The sequence below is a fragment of the Rhinoderma darwinii genome, chromosome 5 (assembly GCF_050947455.1).
Source record: "Rhinoderma darwinii isolate aRhiDar2 chromosome 5, aRhiDar2.hap1, whole genome shotgun sequence".
Taxonomy (NCBI): Eukaryota; Metazoa; Chordata; class Amphibia; order Anura; family Rhinodermatidae; genus Rhinoderma; species Rhinoderma darwinii.
In genome coordinates, this window is record NC_134691.1 from 231,333,993 (window position 1) to 231,356,358 (window position 22,366).

The following is a 22,366-nucleotide window of genomic DNA, read 5'->3' on the forward strand; positions in this document are numbered from 1 at the left end:
GAAGCAAATCCTGTCTGGCTTCCTCTCCGGCCTTTATTCACCTCCCGTGTAGCTGTGAGTGTGTGAGCCTGCAGGGCCCCATGGAATTGCCTAGAAGTAGGCTGAATCGCTGCAAGGGCTGAACAGCAGTATCGGGCAGGCTCGGGCAACGCGCGGCCCGTTCGGGTTATCGCTTCTCGGCCTTTTGGCTAAGATCAAGTGTAGTATCTGTTCTTATCAGTTTAATATCTGATACGTCCCCTATCTGGGGACCATATATTAAATGGATTTTTAGAACAGGGAGATGGAAATAGAGCTTGCTCTGTCCACTCCACGCATTGACCTGGTATTGCAGTATTTCCAGGACCGGTGCACCCTTTCCTTATGTGTTGACTAAAATCAGATTCCAAAAGTGTTTTTTGTGTTTGCCATTGTTTCTGTCTTTCTGAAGGGATCTCCCCTTTTAATCCCATTATTTCAACACCTGTTGGACAATGCATGAGTGATAATGAGCTAATTGATTAAATGCAATTAATGAATACATTGCCACCTCTTGTTTTGTGTCGTCTGTGTGTCTGTGTTTCCGGCATTTCACATTGGAACAGCTCATTCACCTTCCTTGTCTTCTCTCCGCCCTCCCTTTTAGGTAAGTTAAAGAGCTGCACCTGAGCCAGCCACTGATTGATGCAGCACCACAGTCAAATAGTGGAGTGGAGTAGGGGAACAGCAAACAGCCATTAAAGCCGCCCGCCCGCCCGCCACAATGGACCTACCTGTGTACACTAGATGGATGTGATGGAATGTACTGTCGTCCCTACATTTCAAGAAGGAGTAAGAATTGCAGTTGCAACAAAGCCTTGCTTGCCTACAAAGAGAGCAGCAATTTGGATTTGTTACTATGTTACCTAGAAGAATAACAAACTGTGCAAGGATGGAGGTTGTAGGAGCAAGGAGAAGTTGTCTGTAAAGTTGGTGGATGCTTATTTTCCATTTTGCAGTCCCTTGTCTCCCTCTTGTGGCCTCCTGGAGGCAACTAGCTGTGCAAAAAAAGACAGCCTGGCGGCCGGCTGTTGCAGTGTTGCCCTCTCAGGCAACACTGAGTGACTGACTGAGCCGCACCGTCTTATATAAAGTTCAGACGGAACTTTGCACGTGTCATAGTGGAGCCCTGAGGAGCCAGAGCCAGCTTTCTGACATCATAATGGGGCCTCAGAGATAAAAGCCTGGGCCCAGGCAGTGTTGGTCAGTGCTGCTCAGCAGGCAGCACTGGACTGGACTGGATTACAGCTGATACAAGGTGTGAAGGAACAAGGGGTGGCTGTGGGCATGCACTTGCTGCCGCTGCCAGTGTTTATCTGCATGGCAGCAGGGCATTTGGGCGTTGCCAGGAAGGCGTTTTTATGTAGATTCCTCCTCTTTCAGCACTGCATTGTGGTGCAAGCAAAAGAAGCAAATCCTGTCTGGCTTCCTCTCCGGCCTTTATTCACCTCCCGTGTAGCTGTGAGTGTGTGAGCCTGCAGGGCCCCATGGAATTGCCTAGAAGTAGGCTGAATCGCTGCAAGGGCTGAACAGCAGTATCGGGCAGGCTCGGGCAACGCGCGGCCCGTTCGGGTTATCGCTTCTTGGCCTTTTGGCTAAGATCAAGTGTAGTATCTGTTCTTATCAGTTTAATATCTGATACGTCCCCTATCTGGGGACCATATATTAAATGGATTTTTAGAACAGGGAGGTGGAAATAGAGCTTGCTCTGTCCACTCCACGCATTGACCTGGTATTGCAGTATTTCCAGGACCGGTGCACCCTTTCCTTATGTGTTGACTAAAATCAGATTCCAAAAGTGTTTTTTGTGTTTGCCATTGTTTCTGTCTTTCTGAAGGGATCTCCCCTTTTAATCCCATTATTTCAACACCTGTTGGACAATGCATGAGTGATAATGAGCTAATTGATTAAATGCAATTAATGAATACATTGCCACCTCTTGTTTTGTGTCGTTTGTGTGTCTGTGTTTCCGGCATTTCACATTGGAACAGCTCATTCACCTTCCTTGTCTTCTCTCCGCCCTCCCTTTTAGGTAAGTTAAAGAGCTGCACCTGAGCCAGCCACTGATTGATGTTAGCACCACAGTCAAATAGTGGAGTGGAGTAGGGGAACAGCAAACAGCCATTAAAGCCGCCCGCCCGCCCGCCCGCCACAATGGACCTACCTGTGTACACTAGATGGATGTGATGGAATGTACTGTCGTCCCTACATTTCAAGAAGGAGTAAGAATTGCAGTTGCAACAAAGCCTTGCTTGCCTACAAAGAGAGCAGCAATTTGGATTTGTTACTATGTTACCTAGAAGAATAACAAACTGTGCAAGGATGGAGGTTGTAGGAGCAAGGAGAAGTTGTCTGTAAAGTTGGTGGATGCTTATTTTCCATTTTGCAGTCCCTTGTCTCCCTCTTGTGGCCTCCTGGAGGCAACTAGCTGTGCAAAAAAAGACAGCCTGGCGGCCGGCTGTTGCAGTGTTGCCCTCTCAGGCAACACTGAGTGACTGACTGAGCCGCACCGTCTTATATAAAGTTCAGACGGAACTTTGCACGTGTCATAGTGGAGCCCTGAGGAGCCAGAGCCAGCTTTCTGACATCATAATGGGGCCTCAGAGATAAAAGCCTGGGCCCAGGCAGTGTTGGTCAGTGCTGCTCAGCAGGCAGCACTGGACTGGACTGGATTACAGCTGATACAAGGTGTGAAGGAACAAGGGGTGGCTGTGGGCATGCACTTGCTGCCGCTGCCAGTGTTTATCTGCATGGCAGCAGGGCATTTGGGCGTTGCCAGGAAGGCGTTTTTATGTAGATTCCTCCTCTTTCAGCACTGCATTGTGGTGCAAGCAAAAGAAGCAAATCCTGTCTGGCTTCCTCTCCGGCCTTTATTCACCTCCCGTGTAGCTGTGAGTGTGTGAGCCTGCAGGGCCCCATGGAATTGCCTAGAAGTAGGCTGAATCGCTGCAAGGGCTGAACAGCAGTATCGGGCAGGCTCGGGCAACGCGCGGCCCGTTCGGGTTATCGCTTCTCGGCCTTTTGGCTAAGATCAAGTGTAGTATCTGTTCTTATCAGTTTAATATCTGATACGTCCCCTATCTGGGGACCATATATTAAATGGATTTTTAGAACAGGGAGATGGAAATAGAGCTTGCTCTGTCCACTCCACGCATTGACCTGGTATTGCAGTATTTCCAGGACCGGTGCACCCTTTCCTTATGTGTTGACTAAAATCAGATTCCAAAAGTGTTTTTTGTGTTTGCCATTGTTTCTGTCTTTCTGAAGGGATCTCCCCTTTTAATCCCATTATTTCAACACCTGTTGGACAATGCATGAGTGATAATGAGCTAATTGATTAAATGCAATTAATGAATACATTGCCACCTCTTGTTTTGTGTCGTCTGTGTGTCTGTGTTTCCGGCATTTCACATTGGAACAGCTCATTCACCTTCCTTGTCTTCTCTCCGCCCTCCCTTTTAGGTAAGTTAAAGAGCTGCACCTGAGCCAGCCACTGATTGATGCAGCACCACAGTCAAATAGTGGAGTGGAGTAGGGGAACAGCAAACAGCCATTAAAGCCGCCCGCCCGCCCGCCACAATGGACCTACCTGTGTACACTAGATGGATGTGATGGAATGTACTGTCGTCCCTACATTTCAAGAAGGAGTAAGAATTGCAGTTGCAACAAAGCCTTGCTTGCCTACAAAGAGAGCAGCAATTTGGATTTGTTACTATGTTACCTAGAAGAATAACAAACTGTGCAAGGATGGAGGTTGTAGGAGCAAGGAGAAGTTGTCTGTAAAGTTGGTGGATGCTTATTTTCCATTTTGCAGTCCCTTGTCTCCCTCTTGTGGCCTCCTGGAGGCAACTAGCTGTGCAAAAAAAGACAGCCTGGCGGCCGGCTGTTGCAGTGTTGCCCTCTCAGGCAACACTGAGTGACTGACTGAGCCGCACCGTCTTATATAAAGTTCAGACGGAACTTTGCACGTGTCATAGTGGAGCCCTGAGGAGCCAGAGCCAGCTTTCTGACATCATAATGGGGCCTCAGAGATAAAAGCCTGGGCCCAGGCAGTGTTGGTCAGTGCTGCTCAGCAGGCAGCACTGGACTGGACTGGATTACAGCTGATACAAGGTGTGAAGGAACAAGGGGTGGCTGTGGGCATGCACTTGCTGCCGCTGCCAGTGTTTATCTGCATGGCAGCAGGGCATTTGGGCGTTGCCAGGAAGGCGTTTTTATGTAGATTCCTCCTCTTTCAGCACTGCATTGTGGTGCAAGCAAAAGAAGCAAATCCTGTCTGGCTTCCTCTCCGGCCTTTATTCACCTCCCGTGTAGCTGTGAGTGTGTGAGCCTGCAGGGCCCCATGGAATTGCCTAGAAGTAGGCTGAATCGCTGCAAGGGCTGAACAGCAGTATCGGGCAGGCTCGGGCAACGCGCGGCCCGTTCGGGTTATCGCTTCTTGGCCTTTTGGCTAAGATCAAGTGTAGTATCTGTTCTTATCAGTTAAATATCTGATACGTCCCCTATCTGGGGACCATATATTAAATGGATTTTTAGAACAGGGAGATGGAAATAGAGCTTGCTCTGTCCACTCCACGCATTGACCTGGTATTGCAGTATTTCCAGGACCGGTGCACCCTTTCCTTATGTGTTGACTAAAATCAGATTCCAAAAGTGTTTTTTGTGTTTGCCATTGTGTCTGTCTTTCTGAAGGGATCTCCCCTTTTAATCCCATTATTTCAACACCTGTTGGACAATGCATGAGTGATAATGAGCTAATTGATTAAATGCAATTAATGAATACATTGCCACCTCTTGTTTTGTGTCGTTTGTGTGTCTGTGTTTCCGGCATTTCACATTGGAACAGCTCATTCACCTTCCTTGTCTTCTCTCCGCCCTCCCTTTTAGGTAAGTTAAAGAGCTGCACCTGAGCCAGCCACTGATTGATGCAGCACCACAGTCAAATAGTGGAGTGGAGTAGGGGAACAGCAAACAGCCATTAAAGCCGCCCGCCCGCCCGCCCGCCACAATGGACCTACCTGTGTACACTAGATGGATGTGATGGAATGTACTGTCGTCCCTACATTTCAAGAAGGAGTAAGAATTGCAGTTGCAACAAAGCCTTGCTTGCCTACAAAGAGAGCAGCAATTTGGATTTGTTACTATGTTACCTAGAAGAATAACAAACTGTGCAAGGATGGAGGTTGTAGGAGCAAGGAGAAGTTGTCTGTAAAGTTGGTGGATGCTTATTTTCCATTTTGCAGTCCCTTGTCTCCCTCTTGTGGCCTCCTGGAGGCAACTAGCTGTGCAAAAAAAGACAGCCTGGCGGCCGGCTGTTGCAGTGTTGCCCTCTCAGGCAACACTGAGTGACTGACTGAGCCGCACCGTCTTATATAAAGTTCAGACGGAACTTTGCACGTGTCATAGTGGAGCCCTGAGGAGCCAGAGCCAGCTTTCTGACATCATAATGGGGCCTCAGAGATAAAAGCCTGGGCCCAGGCAGTGTTGGTCAGTGCTGCTCAGCAGGCAGCACTGGACTGGACTGGATTACAGCTGATACAAGGTGTGAAGGAACAAGGGGTGGCTGTGGGCATGCACTTGCTGCCGCTGCCAGTGTTTATCTGCATGGCAGCAGGGCATTTGGGCGTTGCCAGGAAGGCGTTTTTATGTAGATTCCTCCTCTTTCAGCACTGCATTGTGGTGCAAGCAAAAGAAGCAAATCCTGTCTGGCTTCCTCTCCGGCCTTTATTCACCTCCCGTGTAGCTGTGAGTGTGTGAGCCTGCAGGGCCCCATGGAATTGCCTAGAAGTAGGCTGAATCGCTGCAAGGGCTGAACAGCAGTATCGGGCAGGCTCGGGCAACGCGCGGCCCGTTCGGGTTATCGCTTCTCGGCCTTTTGGCTAAGATCAAGTGTAGTATCTGTTCTTATCAGTTTAATATCTGATACGTCCCCTATCTGGGGACCATATATTAAATGGATTTTTAGAACAGGGAGATGGAAATAGAGCTTGCTCTGTCCACTCCACGCATTGACCTGGTATTGCAGTATTTCCAGGACCGGTGCACCCTTTCCTTATGTGTTGACTAAAATCAGATTCCAAAAGTGTTTTTTGTGTTTGCCATTGTTTCTGTCTTGCTGAAGGGATCTCCCCTTTTAATCCCATTATTTCAACACCTGTTGGACAATGCATGAGTGATAATGAGCTAATTGATTAAATGCAATTAATGAATACATTGCCACCTCTTGTTTTGTATCGTCTGTGTGTCTGTGTTTCCGGCATTTCACATTGGAACAGCTCATTCACCTTCCTTGTCTTCTCTCCGCCCTCCCTTTTAGGTAAGTTAAAGAGCTGCACCTGAGCCAGCCACTGATTGATGCAGCACCACAGTCAAATAGTGGAGTGGAGTAGGGGAACAGCAAACAGCCATTAAAGCCGCCCGCCCGCCCGCCCGCCACAATGGACCTACCTGTGTACACTAGATGGATGTGATGGAATGTACTGTCGTCCCTACATTTCAAGAAGGAGTAAGAATTGCAGTTGCAACAAAGCCTTGCTTGCCTACAAAGAGAGCAGCAATTTGGATTTGTTACTATGTTACCTAGAAGAATAACAAACTGTGCAAGGATGGAGGTTGTAGGAGCAAGGAGAAGTTGTCTGTAAAGTTGGTGGATGCTTATTTTCCATTTTGCAGTCCCTTGTCTCCCTCTTGTGGCCTCCTGGAGGCAACTAGCTGTGCAAAAAAAGACAGCCTGGCGGCCGGCTGTTGCAGTGTTGCCCTCTCAGGCAACACTGAGTGACTGACTGAGCCGCACCGTCTTATATAAAGTTCAGACGGAACTTTGCACGTGTCATAGTGGAGCCCTGAGGAGCCAGAGCCAGCTTTCTGACATCATAATGGGGCCTCAGAGATAAAAGCCTGGGCCCAGGCAGTGTTGGTCAGTGCTGCTCAGCAGGCAGCACTGGACTGGACTGGATTACAGCTGATACAAGGTGTGAAGGAACAAGGGGTGGCTGTGGGCATGCACTTGCTGCCGCTGCCAGTGTTTATCTGCATGGCAGCAGGGCATTTGGGCGTTGCCAGGAAGGCGTTTTTATGTAGATTCCTCCTCTTTCAGCACTGCATTGTGGTGCAAGCAAAAGAAGCAAATCCTGTCTGGCTTCCTCTCCGGCCTTTATTCACCTCCCGTGTAGCTGTGAGTGTGTGAGCCTGCAGGGCCCCATGGAATTGCCTAGAAGTAGGCTGAATCGCTGCAAGGGCTGAACAGCAGTATCGGGCAGGCTCGGGCAACGCGCGGCCCGTTCGGGTTATCGCTTCTCGGCCTTTTGGCTAAGATCAAGTGTAGTATCTGTTCTTATCAGTTTAATATCTGATACGTCCCCTATCTGGGGACCATATATTAAATGGATTTTTAGAACAGGGAGATGGAAATAGAGCTTGCTCTGTCCACTCCACGCATTGACCTGGTATTGCAGTATTTCCAGGACCGGTGCACCCTTTCCTTATGTGTTGACTAAAATCAGATTCCAAAAGTGTTTTTTGTGTTTGCCATTGTTTCTGTCTTTCTGAAGGGATCTCCCCTTTTAATCCCATTATTTCAACACCTGTTGGACAATGCATGAGTGATAATGAGCTAATTGATTAAATGCAATTAATGAATACATTGCCACCTCTTGTTTTGTGTCGTCTGTGTGTCTGTGTTTCCGGCATTTCACATTGGAACAGCTCATTCACCTTCCTTGTCTTCTCTCCGCCCTCCCTTTTAGGTAAGTTAAAGAGCTGCACCTGAGCCAGCCACTGATTGATGCAGCACCACAGTCAAATAGTGGAGTGGAGTAGGGGAACAGCAAACAGCCATTAAAGCCGCCCGCCCGCCCGCCCGCCCGCCCGCCACAATGGACCTACCTGTGTACACTAGATGGATGTGATGGAATGTACTGTCGTCCCTACATTTCAAGAAGGAGTAAGAATTGCAGTTGCAACAAAGCCTTGCTTGCCTACAAAGAGAGCAGCAATTTGGATTTGTTACTATGTTACCTAGAAGAATAACAAACTGTGCAAGGATGGAGGTTGTAGGAGCAAGGAGAAGTTGTCTGTAAAGTTGGTGGATGCTTATTTTCCATTTTGCAGTCCCTTGTCTCCCTCTTGTGGCCTCCTGGAGGCAACTAGCTGTGCAAAAAAAGACAGCCTGGCGGCCGGCTGTTGCAGTGTTGCCCTCTCAGGCAACACTGAGTGACTGACTGAGCCGCACCGTCTTATATAAAGTTCAGACGGAACTTTGCACGTGTCATAGTGGAGCCCTGAGGAGCCAGAGCCAGCTTTCTGACATCATAATGGGGCCTCAGAGATAAAAGCCTGGGCCCAGGCAGTGTTGGTCAGTGCTGCTCAGCAGGCAGCACTGGACTGGACTGGATTACAGCTGATACAAGGTGTGAAGGAACAAGGGGTGGCTGTGGGCATGCACTTGCTGCCGCTGCCAGTGTTTATCTGCATGGCAGCAGGGCATTTGGGCGTTGCCAGGAAGGCGTTTTTATGTAGATTCCTCCTCTTTCAGCACTGCATTGTGGTGCAAGCAAAAGAAGCAAATCCTGTCTGGCTTCCTCTCCGGCCTTTATTCACCTCCCGTGTAGCTGTGAGTGTGTGAGCCTGCAGGGCCCCATGGAATTGCCTAGAAGTAGGCTGAATCGCTGCAAGGGCTGAACAGCAGGCTCGGGCAGGCTCGGGCAACGCGCGGCCCGTTCGGGTTATCGCTTCTCGGCCTTTTGGCTAAGATCAAGTGTAGTATCTGTTCTTATCAGTTTAATATCTGATACGTCCCCTATCTGGGGACCATATATTAAATGGATTTTTAGAACAGGGAGATGGAAATAGAGCTTGCTCTGTCCACTCCACGCATTGACCTAGTATTGCAGTATTTCCAGGACCGGTGCACCCTTTCCTTATGTGTTGACTAAAATCAGATTCCAAAAGTGTTTTTTGTGTTTGCCATTGTTTCTGTCTTTCTGAAGGGATCTCCCCTTTTAATCCCATTATTTCAACACCTGTTGGACAATGCATGAGTGATAATGAGCTAATTGATTAAATGCAATTAATGAATACATTGCCACCTCTTGTTTTGTGTCGTCTGTGTGTCTGTGTTTCCGGCATTTCACATTGGAACAGCTCATTCACCTTCCTTGTCTTCTCTCCGCCCTCCCTTTTAGGTAAGTTAAAGAGCTGCACCTGAGCCAGCCACTGATTGATGCAGCACCACAGTCAAATAGTGGAGTAGAGTAGGGGAACAGCAAACAGCCATTAAAGCCGCCCGCCCGCCCGCTACAATGGACCTACCTGTGTACACTAGATGGATGTGATGGAATGTACTGTCGTCCCTACATTTCAAGAAGGAGTAAGAATTGCAGTTGCAACAAAGCCTTGCTTGCCTACAAAGAGAGCAGCAATTTGGATTTGTTACTATGTTACCTAGAAGAATAACAAACTGTGCAAGGATGGAGGTTGTAGGAGCAAGGAGAAGTTGTCTGTAAAGTTGGTGGATGCTTATTTTCCATTTTGCAGTCCCTTGTCTCCCTCTTGTGGCCTCCTGGAGGCAACTAGCTGTGCAAAAAAAGACAGCCTGGCGGCCGGCTGTTGCAGTGTTGCCCTCTCAGGCAACACTGAGTGACTGACTGAGCCGCACCGTCTTATATAAAGTTCAGACGGAACTTTGCACGTGTCATAGTGGAGCCCTGAGGAGCCAGAGCCAGCTTTCTGACATCATAATGGGGCCTCAGAGATAAAAGCCTGGGCCCAGGCAGTGTTGGTCAGTGCTGCTCAGCAGGCAGCACTGGACTGGACTGGATTACAGCTGATACAAGGTGTGAAGGAACAAGGGGTGGCTGTGGGCATGCACTTGCTGCCGCTGCCAGTGTTTATCTGCATGGCAGCAGGGCATTTGGGCGTTGCCAGGAAGGCGTTTTTATGTAGATTCCTCCTCTTTCAGCACTGCATTGTGGTGCAAGCAAAAGAAGCAAATCCTGTCTGGCTTCCTCTCCGGCCTTTATTCACCTCCCGTGTAGCTGTGAGTGTGTGAGCCTGCAGGGCCCCATGGAATTGCCTAGAAGTAGGCTGAATCGCTGCAAGGGCTGAACAGCAGTATCGGGCAGGCTCGGGCAACGCGCGGCCCGTTCGGGTTATCGCTTCTCGGCCTTTTGGCTAAGATCAAGTGTAGTATCTGTTCTTATCAGTTTAATATCTGATACGTCCCCTATCTGGGGACCATATATTAAATGGATTTTTAGAACAGGGAGATGGAAATAGAGCTTGCTCTGTCCACTCCACGCATTGACCTGGTATTGCAGTATTTCCAGGACCGGTGCACCCTTTCCTTATGTGTTGACTAAAATCAGATTCCAAAAGTGTTTTTTGTGTTTGCCATTGTTTCTGTCTTTCTGAAGGGATCTCCCCTTTTAATCCCATTATTTCAACACCTGTTGGACAATGCATGAGTGATAATGAGCTAATTGATTAAATGCAATTAATGAATACATTGCCACCTCTTGTTTTGTGTCGTCTGTGTGTCTGTGTTTCCGGCATTTCACATTGGAACAGCTCATTCACCTTCCTTGTCTTCTCTCCGCCCTCCCTTTTAGGTAAGTTAAAGAGCTGCACCTGAGCCAGCCACTGATTGATGCAGCACCACAGTCAAATAGTGGAGTGGAGTAGGGGAACAGCAAACAGCCATTAAAGCCGCCCGCCCGCCCGCCACAATGGACCTACCTGTGTACACTAGATGGATGTGATGGAATGTACTGTCGTCCCTACATTTCAAGAAGGAGTAAGAATTGCAGTTGCAACAAAGCCTTGCTTGCCTACAAAGAGAGCAGCAATTTGGATTTGTTACTATGTTACCTAGAAGAATAACAAACTGTGCAAGGATGGAGGTTGTAGGAGCAAGGAGAAGTTGTCTGTAAAGTTGGTGGATGCTTATTTTCCATTTTGCAGTCCCTTGTCTCCCTCTTGTGGCCTCCTGGAGGCAACTAGCTGTGCAAAAAAAGACAGCCTGGCGGCCGGCTGTTGCAGTGTTGCCCTCTCAGGCAACACTGAGTGACTGACTGAGCCGCACCGTCTTATATAAAGTTCAGACGGAACTTTGCACGTGTCATAGTGGAGCCCTGAGGAGCCAGAGCCAGCTTTCTGACATCATAATGGGGCCTCAGAGATAAAAGCCTGGGCCCAGGCAGTGTTGGTCAGTGCTGCTCAGCAGGCAGCACTGGACTGGACTGGATTACAGCTGATACAAGGTGTGAAGGAACAAGGGGTGGCTGTGGGCATGCACTTGCTGCCGCTGCCAGTGTTTATCTGCATGGCAGCAGGGCATTTGGGCGTTGCCAGGAAGGCGTTTTTATGTAGATTCCTCCTCTTTCAGCACTGCATTGTGGTGCAAGCAAAAGAAGCAAATCCTGTCTGGCTTCCTCTCCGGCCTTTATTCACCTCCCGTGTAGCTGTGAGTGTGTGAGCCTGCAGGGCCCCATGGAATTGCCTAGAAGTAGGCTGAATCGCTGCAAGGGCTGAACAGCAGTATCGGGCAGGCTCGGGCAACGCGCGGCCCGTTCGGGTTATCGCTTCTCGGCCTTTTGGCTAAGATCAAGTGTAGTATCTGTTCTTATCAGTTTAATATCTGATACGTCCCCTATCTGGGGACCATATATTAAATGGATTTTTAGAACAGGGAGATGGAAATAGAGCTTGCTCTGTCCACTCCACGCATTGACCTGGTATTGCAGTATTTCCAGGACCGGTGCACCCTTTCCTTATGTGTTGACTAAAATCAGATTCCAAAAGTGTTTTTTGTGTTTGCCATTGTTTCTGTCTTTCTGAAGGGATCTCCCCTTTTAATCCCATTATTTCAACACCTGTTGGACAATGCATGAGTGATAATGAGCTAATTGATTAAATGCAATTAATGAATACATTGCCACCTCTTGTTTTGTGTCGTCTGTGTGTCTGTGTTTCCGGCATTTCACATTGGAACAGCTCATTCACCTTCCTTGTCTTCTCTCCGCCCTCCCTTTTAGGTAAGTTAAAGAGCTGCACCTGAGCCAGCCACTGATTGATGCAGCACCACAGTCAAATAGTGGAGTGGAGTAGGGGAACAGCAAACAGCCATTAAAGCCGCCCGCCCGCCCGCCCGCCCGCCCGCCACAATGGACCTACCTGTGTACACTAGATGGATGTGATGGAATGTACTGTCGTCCCTACATTTCAAGAAGGAGTAAGAATTGCAGTTGCAACAAAGCCTTGCTTGCCTACAAAGAGAGCAGCAATTTGGATTTGTTACTATGTTACCTAGAAGAATAACAAACTGTGCAAGGATGGAGGTTGTAGGAGCAAGGAGAAGTTGTCTGTAAAGTTGGTGGATGCTTATTTTCCATTTTGCAGTCCCTTGTCTCCCTCTTGTGGCCTCCTAGAGGCAACTAGCTGTGCAAAAAAAGACAGCCTGGCGGCCGGCTGTTGCAGTGTTGCCCTCTCAGGCAACACTGAGTGACTGACTGAGCCGCACCGTCTTATATAAAGTTCAGACGGAACTTTGCACGTGTCATAGTGGAGCCCTGAGGAGCCAGAGCCAGCTTTCTGACATCATAATGGGGCCTCAGAGATAAAAGCCTGGGCCCAGGCAGTGTTGGTCAGTGCTGCTCAGCAGGCAGCACTGGACTGGACTGGATTACAGCTGATACAAGGTGTGAAGGAACAAGGGGTGGCTGTGGGCATGCACTTGCTGCCGCTGCCAGTGTTTATCTGCATGGCAGCAGGGCATTTGGGCGTTGCCAGGAAGGCGTTTTTATGTAGATTCCTCCTCTTTCAGCACTGCATTGTGGTGCAAGCAAAAGAAGCAAATCCTGTCTGGCTTCCTCTCCGGCCTTTATTCACCTCCCGTGTAGCTGTGAGTGTGTGAGCCTGCAGGGCCCCATGGAATTGCCTAGAAGTAGGCTGAATCGCTGCAAGGGCTGAACAGCAGTATCGGGCAGGCTCGGGCAACGCGCGGCCCGTTCGGGTTATCGCTTCTCGGCCTTTTGACTAAGATCAAGTGTAGTATCTGTTCTTATCAGTTTAATATCTGATACGTCCCCTATCTGGGGACCATATATTAAATGGATTTTTAGAACAGGGAGATGGAAATAGAGCTTGCTCTATCCACTCCACGCATTGACCTGGTATTGCAGTATTTCCAGGACCGGTGCACCCTTTCCTTATGTGTTGACTAAAATCAGATTCCAAAAGTGTTTTTTGTGTTTGCCATTGTTTCTGTCTTTCTGAAGGGATCTCCCCTTTTAATCCCATTATTTAAACACCTGTTGGACAATGCATGAGTGATAATGAGCTAATTGATTAAATGCAATTAATGAATACATTGCCACCTCTTGTTTTGTGTCGTCTGTGTGTCTGTGTTTCCGGCATTTCACATTGGAACAGCTCATTCACCTTCCTTGTCTTCTCTCCGCCCTCCCTTTTAGGTAAGTTAAAGAGCTGCACCTGAGCCAGCCACTGATTGATGCAGCACCACAGTCAAATAGTGGAGTGGAGTAGGGGAACAGCAAACAGCCATTAAAGCCGCCCGCCCGCCCGCCCGCCCGCCCGCCCGCCACAATGGACCTACCTGTGTACACTAGATGGATGTGATGGAATGTACTGTCGTCCCTACATTTCAAGAAGGAGTAAGAATTGCAGTTGCAACAAAGCCTTGCTTGCCTACAAAGAGAGCAGCAATTTGGATTTGTTACTATGTTACCTAGAAGAATAACAAACTGTGCAAGGATGGAGGTTGTAGGAGCAAGGAGAAGTTGTCTGTAAAGTTGGTGGATGCTTATTTTCCATTTTGCAGTCCCTTGTCTCCCTCTTGTGGCCTCCTGGAGGCAACTAGCTGTGCAAAAAAAGACAGCCTGGCGGCCGGCTGTTGCAGTGTTGCCCTCTCAGGCAACACTGAGTGACTGACTGAGCCGCACCGTCTTATATAAAGTTCAGACGGAACTTTGCACGTGTCATAGTGGAGCCCTGAGGAGCCAGAGCCAGCTTTCTGACATCATAATGGGGCCTCAGAGATAAAAGCCTGGGCCCAGGCAGTGTTGGTCAGTGCTGCTCAGCAGGCAGCACTGGACTGGACTGGATTACAGCTGATACAAGGTGTGAAGGAACAAGGGGTGGCTGTGGGCATGCACTTGCTGCCGCTGCCAGTGTTTATCTGCATGGCAGAAGGGCATTTGGGCGTTGCCAGGAAGGCGTTTTTATGTAGATTCCTCCTCTTTCAGCACTGCATTGTGGTGCAAGCAAAAGAAGCAAATCCTGTCTGGCTTCCTCTCCGGCCTTTATTCACCTCCCGTGTAGCTGTGAGTGTGTGAGCCTGCAGGGCCCCATGGAATTGCCTAGAAGTAGGCTGAATCGCTGCAAGGGCTGAACAGCAGTATCGGGCAGGCTCGGGCAACGCGCGGCCCGTTCGGGTTATCGCTTCTCGGCCTTTTGGCTAAGATCAAGTGTAGTATCTGTTCTTATCAGTTTAATATCTGATACGTCCCCTATCTGGGGACCATATATTAAATGGATTTTTAGAACAGGGAGATGGAAATAGAGCTTGCTCTGTCCACTCCACGCATTGACCTGGTATTGCAGTATTTCCAGGACCGGTGCACCCTTTCCTTATGTGTTGACTAAAATCAGATTCCAAAAGTGTTTTTTGTGTTTGCCATTGTTTCTGTCTTTCTGAAGGGATCTCCCCTTTTAATCCCATTATTTCAACACCTCTTGGACAATGCATGAGTGATAATGAGCTAATTGATTAAATGCAATTAATGAATACATTGCCACCTCTTGTTTTGTGTCGTCTGTGTGTCTGTGTTTCCGGCATTTCACATTGGAACAGCTCATTCACCTTCCTTGTCTTCTCTCCGCCCTCCCTTTTAGGTAAGTTAAAGAGCTGCACCTGAGCCAGCCACTGATTGATGCAGCACCACAGTCAAATAGTGGAGTGGAGTAGGGGAACAGCAAACAGCCATTAAAGCCGCCCGCCCGCCCGCCACAATGGACCTACCTGTGTACACTAGATGGATGTGATGGAATGTACTGTCGTCCCTACATTTCAAGAAGGAGTAAGAATTGCAGTTGCAACAAAGCCTTGCTTGCCTACAAAGAGAGCAGCAATTTGGATTTGTTACTATGTTACCTAGAAGAATAACAAACTGTGCAAGGATGGAGGTTGTAGGAGCAAGGAGAAGTTGTCTGTAAAGTTGGTGGATGCTTATTTTCCATTTTGCAGTCCCTTGTCTCCCTCTTGTGGCCTCCTGGAGGCAACTAGCTGTGCAAAAAAAGACAGCCTGGCGGCCGGCTGTTGCAGTGTTGCCCTCTCAGGCAACACTGAGTGACTGACTGAGCCGCACCGTCTTATATAAATTTCAGACGGAACTTTGCACGTGTCATAGTGGAGCCCTGAGGAGCCAGAGCCAGCTTTCTGACATCATAATGGGGCCTCAGAGATAAAAGCCTGGGCCCAGGCAGTGTTGGTCAGTGCTGCTCAGCAGGCAGCACTGGACTGGACTGGATTACAGCTGATACAAGGTGTGAAGGAACAAGGGGTGGCTGTGGGCATGCACTTGCTGCCGCTGCCAGTGTTTATCTGCATGGCAGCAGGGCATTTGGGCGTTGCCAGGAAGGCGTTTTTATGTAGATTCCTCCTCTTTCAGCACTGCATTGTGGTGCAAGCAAAAGAAGCAAATCCTGTCTGGCTTCCTCTCCGGCCTTTATTCACCTTCCGTGTAGCTGTGAGTGTGTGAGCCTGCAGGGCCCCATGGAATTGCCTAGAAGTAGGCTGAATCGCTGCAAGGGCTGAACAGCAGTATCGGGCAGGCTCGGGCAACGCGCGGCCCGTTCGGGTTATCGCTTCTCGGCCTTTTGGCTAAGATCAAGTGTAGTATCTGTTCTTATCAGTTTAATATCTGATACGTCCCCTATCTGGGGACCATATATTAAATGGATTTTTAGAACAGGGAGATGGAAATAGAGCTTGCTCTGTCCACTCCACGCATTGACCTGGTATTGCAGTATTTCCACGACCGGTGCACCCTTTCCTTATGTGTTGACTAAAATCAGATTCCAAAAGTGTTTTTTGTGTTTGCCATTGTTTCTGTCTTTCTGAAGGGATCTCCCCTTTTAATCCCATTATTTAAACACCTGTTGGACAATGCATGAGTGATAATGAGCTAATTGATTAAATGCAATTAATGAATACATTGCCACCTCTTGTTTTGTGTCGTCTGTGTGTCTGTGTTTCCGGCATTTCACATTGGAACAGCTCATTCACCTTCCTTGTCTTCTCTCCGCCCTCCCTTTTAGGTAAGTTAAAGAGCTGCACCTGAGCCAGCCAATGATTGATGCAGCACCACAGTCAAATAGTGGAGTGGAGTAGGGGAACAGCAAACAGCCATTAAAGCCGCCCGCCCGCCCGCCACAATGGACCTACCTGTGTACACTAGATGGATGTGATGGAATGTACTGTCGTCCCTACATTTCAAGAAGGAGTAAGAATTGCAGTTGCAACAAAGCCTTGCTTGCCTACAAAGAGAGCAGCAATTTGGATTTGTTACTATGTTACCTAGAAGAATAACAAACTGTGCAAGGATGGAGGTTGTAGGAGCAAGGAGAAGTTGTCTGTAAAGTTGGTGGATGCTTATTTTCCATTTTGCAGTCCCTTGTCTCCCTCTTGTGGCCTCCTGGAGGCAACTAGCTGTGCAAAAAAAGACAGCCTGGCGGCCGGCTGTTGCAGTGTTGCCCTCTCAGGCAACACTGAGTGACTGACTGAGCCGCACCGTCTTATATAAAGTTCAGACGGAACTTTGCACGTGTCATAGTGGAGCCCTGAGGAGCCAGAGCCAGCTTTCTGACATCATAATGGGGCCTCAGAGATAAAAGCCTGGGCCCAGGCAGTGTTGGTCAGTGCTGCTCAGCAGGCAGCACTGGACTGGACTGGATTACAGCTGATACAAGGTGTGAAGGAACAAGGGGTGGCTGTGGGCATGCACTTGCTGCCGCTGCCAGTGTTTATCTGCATGGCAGCAGGGCATTTGGGCGTTGCCAGGAAGGCGTTTTTATGTAGATTCCTCCTCTTTCAGCACTGCATTGTGGTGCAAGCAAAAGAAGCAAATCCTGTCTGGCTTCCTCTCCGGCCTTTATTCACCTCCCGTGTAGCTGTGAGTGTGTGAGCCTGCAGGGCCCCATGGAATTGCCTAGAAGTAGGCTGAATCGCTGCAAGGGCTGAACAGCAGTATCGGGCAGGCTCGGGCAACGCGCGGCCCGTTCGGGTTATCGCTTCTCGGCCTTTTGGCTAAGATCAAGTGTAGTATCTGTTCTTATCAGTTTAATATCTGATACGTCCCCTATCTGGGGACCATATATTAAATGGATTTTTAGAACAGGGAGATGGAAATAGAGCTTGCTCTGTCCACTCCACGCATTGACCTGGTATTGCAGTATTTCCAGGACCGGTGCACCCTTTCCTTATGTGTTGACTAAAATCAGATTCCAAAAGTGTTTTTTGTGTTTGCCATTGTTTCTGTCTTTCTGAAGGGATCTCCCCTTTTAATCCCATTATTTCAACACCTCTTGGACAATGCATGAGTGATAATGAGCTAATTGATTAAATGCAATTAATGAATACATTGCCACCTCTTGTTTTGTGTCGTCTGTGTGTCTGTGTTTCCGGCATTTCATATTGGAACAGCTCATTCACCTTCCTTGTCTTCTCTCCGCCCTCCCTTTTAGGTAAGTTAAAGAGCTGCACCTGAGCCAGCCACTGATTGATGCAGCACCACAGTCAAATAGTGGAGTGGAGTAGGGGAACAGCAAACAGCCATTAAAGCCGCCCGCCCGCCCGCCACAATGGACCTACCTGTGTACACTAGATGGATGTGATGGAATGTACTGTCGTCCCTACATTTCAAGAAGGAGTAAGAATTGCAGTTGCAACAAAGCCTTGCTTGCCTACAAAGAGAGCAGCAATTTGGATTTGTTACTATGTTACCTAGAAGAATAACAAACTGTGCAAGGATGGAGGTTGTAGGAGCAAGGAGAAGTTGTCTGTAAAGTTGGTGGATGCTTATTTTCCATTTTGCAGTCCCTTGTCTCCCTCTTGTGGCCTCCTGGAGGCAACTAGCTGTGCAAAAAAAGACAGCCTGGCGGCCGTCTGTTGCAGTGTTGCCCTCTCAGGCAACACTGAGTGACTGACTGAGCCGCACCGTCTTATATAAAGTTCAGACGGAACTTTGCACGTGTCATAGTGGAGCCCTGAGGAGCCAGAGCCAGCTTTCTGACATCATAATGGGGCCTCAGAGATAAAAGCCTGGGCCCAGGCAGTGTTGGTCAGTGCTGCTCAGCAGGCAGCACTGGACTGGACTGGATTACAGCTGATACAAGGTGTGAAGGAACAAGGGGTGGCTGTGGGCATGCACTTGCTGCCGCTGCCAGTGTTTATCTGCATGGCAGCAGGGCATTTGGGCGTTGCCAGGAAGGCGTTTTTATGTAGATTCCTCCTCTTTCAGCACTGCATTGTGGTGCAAGCAAAAGAAGCAAATCCTGTCTGGCTTCCTCTCCGGCCTTTATTCACCTCCCGTGTAGCTGTGAGTGTGTGAGCCTGCAGGGCCCCATGGAATTGCCTAGAAGTAGGCTGAATCGCTGCAAGGGCTGAACAGCAGTATCGGGCAGGCTCGGGCAACGCGCGGCCCGTTCGGGTTATCGCTTCTCGGCCTTTTGGCTAAGATCAAGTGTAGTATCTGTTCTTATCAGTTTAATATCTGATACGTCCCCTATCTGGGGACCATATATTAAATGGATTTTTAGAACAGGGAGATGGAAATAGAGCTTGCTCTGTCCACTCCACGCATTGACCTGGTATTGCAGTATTTCCAGGACCGGTGCACCCTTTCCTTATGTGTTGACTAAAATCAGATTCCAAAAGTGTTTTTTGTGTTTGCCATTGTTTCTGTCTTTCTGAAGGGATCTCCCCTTTTAATCCCATTATTTCAACACCTGTTGGACAATGCATGAGTGATAATGAGCTAATTGATTAAATGCAATTAATGAATACATTGCCACCTCTTGTTTTGTGTCGTCTGTGTGTCTGTGTTTCCGGCATTTCACATTGGAACAGCTCATTCACCTTCCTTGTCTTCTCTCCGCCCTCCCTTTTAGGTAAGTTAAAGAGCTGCACCTGAGCCAGCCACTGATTGATGCAGCACCACAGTCAAATAGTGGAGTGGAGTAGGGGAACAGCAAACAGCCATTAAAGCCGCCCGCCCGCCCGCCCGCCCGCCACAATGGACCTACCTGTGTACACTAGATGGATGTGATGGAATGTACTGTCGTCCCTACATTTCAAGAAGGAGTAAGAATTGCAGTTGCAACAAAGCCTTGCTTGCCTACAAAGAGAGCAGCAATTTGGATTTGTTACTATGTTACCTAGAAGAATAACAAACTGTGCAAGGATGGAGGTTGTAGGAGCAAGGAGAAGTTGTCTGTAAAGTTGGTGGATGCTTATTTTCCATTTTGCAGTCCCTTGTCTCCCTCTTGTGGCCTCCTGGAGGCAACTAGCTGTGCAAAAAAAGACAGCCTGGCGGCCGGCTGTTGCAGTGTTGCCCTCTCAGGCAACACTGAGTGACTGACTGAGCCGCACCGTCTTATATAAAGTTCAGACGGAACTTTGCACGTGTCATAGTGGAGCCCTGAGGAGCCAGAGCCAGCTTTCTGACATCATAATGGGGCCTCAGAGATAAAAGCCTGGGCCCAGGCAGTGTTGGTCAGTGCTGCTCAGCAGGCAGCACTGGACTGGACTGGATTACAGCTGATACAAGGTGTGAAGGAACAAGGGGTGGCTGTGGGCATGCACTTGCTGCCGCTGCCAGTGTTTATCTGCATGGCAGCAGGGCATTTGGGCGTTGCCAGGAAGGCGTTTTTATGTAGATTCCTCCTCTTTCAGCACTGCATTGTGGTGCAAGCAAAAGAAGCAAATCCTGTCTGGCTTCCTCTCCGGCCTTTATTCACCTCCCGTGTAGCTGTGAGTGTGTGAGCCTGCAGGGCCCCATGGAATTGCCTAGAAGTAGGCTGAATCGCTGCAAGGGCTGAACAGCAGTATCGGGCAGGCTCGGGCAACGCGCGGCCCGTTCGGGTTATCGCTTCTCGGCCTTTTGGCTAAGATCAAGTGTAGTATCTGTTCTTATCAGTTTAATATCTGATACGTCCCCTATCTGGGGACCATATATTAAATGGATTTTTAGAACAGGGAGATGGAAATAGAGCTTGCTCTGTCCACTCCACGCATTGACCTGGTATTGCAGTATTTCCAGGACCGGTGCACCCTTTCCTTATGTGTTGACTAAAATCAGATTCCAAAAGTGTTTTTTGTGTTTGCCATTGTTTCTGTCTTTCTGAAGGGATCTCCCCTTTTAATCCCATTATTTCAACACCTGTTGGACAATGCATGAGTGATAATGAGCTAATTGATTAAATGCAATTAATGAATACATTGCCACCTCTTGTTTTGTGTCGTCTGTGTGTCTGTGTTTCCGGCATTTCACATTGGAACAGCTCATTCACCTTCCTTGTCTTCTCTCCGCCCTCCCTTTTTCGGTAAGTTAAAGAGCTGCACCTGAGCCAGCCACTGATTGATGCAGCACCACAGTCAAATAGTGGAGTGGAGTAGGGGAACAGCAAACAGCCATTAAAGCCGCCCGCCCGCCCGCCCGCCACAATGGACCTACCTGTGTACACTAGATGGATGTGATGGAATGTACTGTCGTCCCTACATTTCAAGAAGGAGTAAGAATTGCAGTTGCAACAAAGCCTTGCTTGCCTACAAAGAGAGCAGCAATTTGGATTTGTTACTATGTTACCTAGAAGAATAACAAACTGTGCAAGGATGGAGGTTGTAGGAGCAAGGAGAAGTTGTCTGTAAAGTTGGTGGATGCTTATTTTCCATTTTGCAGTCCCTTGTCTCCCTCTTGTGGCCTCCTGGAGGCAACTAGCTGTGCAAAAAAAGACAGCCTGGCGGCCGGCTGTTGCAGTGTTGCCCTCTCAGGCAACACTGAGTGACTGACTGAGCCGCACCGTCTTATATAAAGTTCAGACGGAACTTTGCACGTGTCATAGTGGAGCCCTGAGGAGCCAGAGCCAGCTTTCTGACATCATAATGGGGCCTCAGAGATAAAAGCCTGGGCCCAGGCAGTGTTGGTCAGTGCTGCTCAGCAGGCAGCACTGGACTGGACTGGATTACAGCTGATACAAGGTGTGAAGGAACAAGGGGTGGCTGTGGGCATGCACTTGCTGCCGCTGCCAGTGTTTATCTGCATGGCAGCAGGGCATTTGGGCGTTGCCAGGAAGGCGTTTTTATGTAGATTCCTCCTCTTTCAGCACTGCATTGTGGTGCAAGCAAAAGAAGCAAATCCTGTCTGGCTTCCTCTCCGGCCTTTATTCACCTCCCGTGTAGCTGTGAGTGTGTGAGCCTGCAGGGCCCCATGGAATTGCCTAGAAGTAGGCTGAATCGCTGCAAGGGCTGAACAGCAGTATCGGGCAGGCTCGGGCAACGCGCGGCCCATTCGGGTTATCGCTTCTCGGCCTTTTGGCTAAGATCAAGTGTAGTACTTTAGGGTATTGCCTTGTTTCTTGGTCAGGAGGTGCCCTGGTACCCTTTTCCTTGGCCTGGGGGGATCGTTTCTCTTAGGAGAGACTTCACCCCTCTGCTGCTATTGGGGAGGAGGATTAGTCCAGGGCAACGGGGAGCGATCACTTGCCTGGCATCTAGGTGCTGAAGGTACTATCTTTGGATTTCTTTGGATATCGTTGGCTTTTGTTGCGGCAGGATGGAGGAAGTCCCTGACTACATGCGTACTCGGAATGCTGTTCGTTTTACGATGGAGGAATCTGGAGGACAAAGCAGAGACTTGGAATTCCTAACGAAGGTACTCTTGCTTGATCTTTTCCAGTTGGAGAGACAATGGATATTGTCTGTAATGGACTATCCAAGAAGAGGATGTTTCGATGTCACTTTTTGTACAGAGGACATTTATCTGGATTTTCTGGACACTTTAAAGAAGAAGAAGCAGGATCCAAGACTGGTTGGTGTGATTGTAACACCGCACTTTGCTCCTAGCAAAAAGTTGGTCATTGATAAAATGTTTTCCCCCTATGTGTGTAAAGACGATATTATATGCTTTCTCACTAAGTTCTGTGAGGAGGTGGTGGAGAAGGGTAAGGTCTTTAATCCCTTTGGATTCTGGACAGGTAAATGGAAATTCCTGTGTAAATTTAAGGCAGTTGGAGAGGCTGGAAACTTATTGCTTCCTCCAGCACGCTTTAAAAT

The 22,366-nt window shown here is 48.7% G+C and overlaps 15 non-coding genes and 1 pseudogene across 15 annotated transcripts; all 16 read left to right on the forward strand.

Annotated features, from left to right (window-relative positions):
* Positions 1 to 168: 168 nt before the first annotated feature.
* LOC142653260 (U2 spliceosomal RNA) lies at positions 169 to 359 on the forward strand. The gene has a single exon (XR_012848198.1). It is a non-coding gene; the product is annotated as a U2 spliceosomal RNA (small nuclear RNA).
* A 1,234-nt stretch (positions 360 to 1,593) lies between these two features.
* Positions 1,594 to 1,784, forward strand: LOC142653550 (U2 spliceosomal RNA). The gene has a single exon (XR_012848478.1). It is a non-coding gene; the product is annotated as a U2 spliceosomal RNA (small nuclear RNA).
* A 1,239-nt stretch (positions 1,785 to 3,023) lies between these two features.
* Positions 3,024 to 3,214, forward strand: LOC142653261 (U2 spliceosomal RNA). The gene has a single exon (XR_012848199.1). It is a non-coding gene; the product is annotated as a U2 spliceosomal RNA (small nuclear RNA).
* Positions 3,215 to 4,448: 1,234 nt separating this feature from the next.
* LOC142653675 (U2 spliceosomal RNA) lies at positions 4,449 to 4,639 on the forward strand. Its single transcript, XR_012848598.1, has one exon. It is a non-coding gene; the product is annotated as a U2 spliceosomal RNA (small nuclear RNA).
* Positions 4,640 to 5,877: 1,238 nt separating this feature from the next.
* Positions 5,878 to 6,068, forward strand: LOC142653262 (U2 spliceosomal RNA). Its single transcript, XR_012848200.1, has one exon. It is a non-coding gene; the product is annotated as a U2 spliceosomal RNA (small nuclear RNA).
* A 1,238-nt stretch (positions 6,069 to 7,306) lies between these two features.
* Positions 7,307 to 7,497, forward strand: LOC142653263 (U2 spliceosomal RNA). The gene has a single exon (XR_012848201.1). It is a non-coding gene; the product is annotated as a U2 spliceosomal RNA (small nuclear RNA).
* A 1,246-nt stretch (positions 7,498 to 8,743) lies between these two features.
* On the forward strand, positions 8,744 to 8,934 carry LOC142653672 (U2 spliceosomal RNA). The gene has a single exon (XR_012848595.1). It is a non-coding gene; the product is annotated as a U2 spliceosomal RNA (small nuclear RNA).
* A 1,234-nt stretch (positions 8,935 to 10,168) lies between these two features.
* Positions 10,169 to 10,359, forward strand: LOC142653264 (U2 spliceosomal RNA). Its single transcript, XR_012848202.1, has one exon. It is a non-coding gene; the product is annotated as a U2 spliceosomal RNA (small nuclear RNA).
* Positions 10,360 to 11,593: 1,234 nt separating this feature from the next.
* LOC142653266 (U2 spliceosomal RNA) lies at positions 11,594 to 11,784 on the forward strand. Its single transcript, XR_012848204.1, has one exon. It is a non-coding gene; the product is annotated as a U2 spliceosomal RNA (small nuclear RNA).
* Positions 11,785 to 13,030: 1,246 nt separating this feature from the next.
* Positions 13,031 to 13,221, forward strand: LOC142653683 (U2 spliceosomal RNA). Its single transcript, XR_012848605.1, has one exon. It is a non-coding gene; the product is annotated as a U2 spliceosomal RNA (small nuclear RNA).
* A 1,250-nt stretch (positions 13,222 to 14,471) lies between these two features.
* Positions 14,472 to 14,662, forward strand: LOC142653267 (U2 spliceosomal RNA). The gene has a single exon (XR_012848205.1). It is a non-coding gene; the product is annotated as a U2 spliceosomal RNA (small nuclear RNA).
* Positions 14,663 to 15,896: 1,234 nt separating this feature from the next.
* Positions 15,897 to 16,087, forward strand: LOC142653664 (U2 spliceosomal RNA). Its single transcript, XR_012848587.1, has one exon. It is a non-coding gene; the product is annotated as a U2 spliceosomal RNA (small nuclear RNA).
* A 1,234-nt stretch (positions 16,088 to 17,321) lies between these two features.
* LOC142653268 (U2 spliceosomal RNA) lies at positions 17,322 to 17,512 on the forward strand. The gene has a single exon (XR_012848206.1). It is a non-coding gene; the product is annotated as a U2 spliceosomal RNA (small nuclear RNA).
* Positions 17,513 to 18,746: 1,234 nt separating this feature from the next.
* On the forward strand, positions 18,747 to 18,937 carry LOC142653269 (U2 spliceosomal RNA). The gene has a single exon (XR_012848207.1). It is a non-coding gene; the product is annotated as a U2 spliceosomal RNA (small nuclear RNA).
* A 1,242-nt stretch (positions 18,938 to 20,179) lies between these two features.
* Positions 20,180 to 20,370, forward strand: LOC142653270 (U2 spliceosomal RNA). Its single transcript, XR_012848208.1, has one exon. It is a non-coding gene; the product is annotated as a U2 spliceosomal RNA (small nuclear RNA).
* Positions 20,371 to 21,609: 1,239 nt separating this feature from the next.
* LOC142654647 (U2 spliceosomal RNA) lies at positions 21,610 to 21,720 on the forward strand (annotated as a pseudogene).
* The last annotated feature ends 646 nt before the right edge of the window (positions 21,721 to 22,366 follow it).